The sequence below is a fragment of the Dasypus novemcinctus genome, chromosome 3 (genome assembly GCF_030445035.2).
Source record: "Dasypus novemcinctus isolate mDasNov1 chromosome 3, mDasNov1.1.hap2, whole genome shotgun sequence".
Lineage (NCBI taxonomy): Eukaryota > Metazoa > Chordata > Mammalia > Cingulata > Dasypodidae > Dasypus > Dasypus novemcinctus.
This window is the reverse complement of record NC_080675.1, coordinates 155,621,767-155,624,492: the sequence shown is the minus strand read 5'-3', so window position 1 is coordinate 155,624,492 and position 2,726 is coordinate 155,621,767. Positions and strand designations below refer to the sequence as shown.

The 2,726-nt window shown below is 33.5% G+C and overlaps 1 non-coding gene across 1 annotated transcript; it reads left to right on the top strand.

Moving 5' to 3' along the window:
• Positions 1-1,325: 1,325 nt before the first annotated feature.
• Positions 1,326-1,457, top strand: LOC111765026 (small nucleolar RNA SNORA18). Its single transcript, XR_002797487.1, has one exon. It is a non-coding gene; the product is annotated as a small nucleolar RNA SNORA18 (small nucleolar RNA).
• The last annotated feature ends 1,269 nt before the right edge of the window (positions 1,458-2,726 follow it).

Here is a 2,726-nt window from a genome sequence, read left to right as displayed (position 1 = left end):
TATAAACTGTAATCCATGCTGCATGGCAATGTCCCAAAGTGTGTCCAATTGCAGTAAATATACCACACTAATGAAAGAGGCTTTTAATGTGGGGAAAAGTGGGAGGTGTGTGGAATGTGGCATATGGGAATCCTTTATATTTTTTTATGTAACATTTTATGTAATCTAAGTATCTTTTAAAAATAAATAAAATATATTTATAAAACCACAAAACATAAACCTAATACCAAAGTCACAGAAAGACACTATAAGAAAAGACAACTACAGACTTAGATGCAAAAATCCCCAATACAATACTTGCTAATGAAATCCAGGACACATTAAATGTATTATATATAATGATCAAGTGGATTTTATTCCATGTATGCAAGGATAGTTCAACATAAGAAAATCAATCAAAGTAATATAATACTCCACAAAAACAGATTGAAGGAAAAAATCACATGACCATCTCAATTGATGCAGAAAAGGTATTCAACAAAATCCAGCATACTTTCTTGATAATAACACTTTAAAAGATAATAGAAGGAAATTTCCTCAACCTGATAAAGGGCATAAATGAAAAACCCACAACTAACATGATGCTCATTGGTGAATTGCTTAGGTTTTCTCTCTAAGATCTGGAACAAGACAAGGACATTCACTGTCACCACTCTTATTTAACATTGTATTAGAAGTACTTGCTCAATCACTTAGGCAAGAAAAGAAATAAAACACATCCCAATTCAAAAGGAAGAGGTAAAACTCACTATTTGAAGATGACATGATCATATATGTAGAAAGCCCCAAAAAACTACAACAAAGCTTCTAGAGCTGATGAGTTTAATGAAGTGGCAGGATACAAGATCAATCCACAAAAACCAGTAGTATTTCTGTACACTAATGATGAGCAATCTTAGGAGAAAATCAAGGGAAAAATCCATTTACAATAGCAACTAACAGAATTCCTGGACATTTGATTTATCCTGGAATAAATTTAACTAAGGATGCACACAGAAAACTACACAACATTGCTAAAAGAAAGAAAAGAAGACCTAAATAAATGGAAGAATATTCCATGTTCATGGATTGGAAGACTAAATATCATTAAGATGTTTATTCTACCTACCCAAATTAATTTGCAGATTCAAAGCAATCCCAAGAAAGTTTTCCAACAGCATTTTTTTCCCCACAGAAATGGAAAAGCCAGTTATCAAATTTATTTGGAAGGATAAGGGCCCCCAAATATCCAAAAACATCTTTAAAAGGAAAAACAAAGTTGTAATCATGCTACCTGATGTTAAAGCATACCAAAAAGCCACAGTGGTCAAATCTGCATGGTATTGCTTGAGGTCTATCCCAATGTGGCTTTTTCTTTAGATCCATGTTGTTGGAAATGCCTCACAGAGTAACTATGTCATTTGGCTTTACTCACAGAACTATCTGTTAGATCTGTGGGAAGAAACTACAAAACAGATCATTGCTTAAAATATGAATGATCTAAAAGTTAGTATTTTAAAAATCTTATAGGTATTGCCATATCCCACAGGTCCCTACTTACCTTGGGTGTGGTATCTTAGGAGCGAATAAGATATAAACTCATGATGAGTTGTCCAAAATTGAGAATCATGCAGAGTTACTGAATCTTTTTTATTTATTTATTTTTATTTTTTATTAAATTGTCTTTTTAGGTTTAATAAAATTTAATAAAATTGATCTAAAATTGTGATTTTTAGATCACAAAAAATGATATATTAAAAATATAAGAGGTTCCAACATACCCCACACCACCCAGGAGACTTCGATATCTGGACTGGCCATGTTCCAGCTGGACCCTGAGCCTCAGCAGAGTTGCAGCTCCTACTCTCCAGATCTACTGATTTTGATTCTAAATAAATAGATGGGGAATTTCTGAAGTAGGCATCAGTATGTCCATACACAAGTGGAGATGAAAAGAAACCCATCTAAAAGGACTGTGATGAGGCTGACTGACAACATTTATGGATTCCTTTAAAAGAGTTATCTTGAAGATATATCTTGTTTCAAGGTTCAGAGGCACTATGCTAACTTTGATAATGAAACAGTGGAATGTTCACAACATGTTGAATTCCTTAAATAAAAATTTATTGAGATAATATGCTATGCATAATAAAAATATTCTTTACAGTGTAGAAAATCATAATATGTTTTTGGCTGAAAATTTCCTTAATGTTTTCTGTGGAGGAAATAAAACATATTTAGCAAGTTCAAAGAAGAAAACAAAATAAAACTTGCAATTGACACAAGGATAGACATACCAACCAATGGAACTGAAATGAGAGTTCAGATATTGATCCATGCATATACAGCCAACTGATATTCTTCAATAAATGGTGTTGTGAGAACAGGGCATCCATATCCAAAAGAATGAAAGAGGAGTTCCATCTCACACCTTATACAAGAAATAACTCAAGATGATTCAAAGACTTAAATATAAGAGCCGAGACCATAAAGTTACTAGAAGATAATGTAGAGCAGCATGTATGAGATCTTGTAGTAGGAAATGATTTCATCAACTTTACACCCAATGAAAGAAAAACTAGATGACACAGTAAATGAAACCTCAAATGGAGGTGCTCCTGCATTGTAGAGACGTCCAGACACTAAGCCAAGGCACACAGCCCCGTGAAATCACCACCCTGTCAGTGGGCCTTATCTTAGAATATATGGTTATCTATTTCCCCAACTAAACAGAGTTAGACTCATTT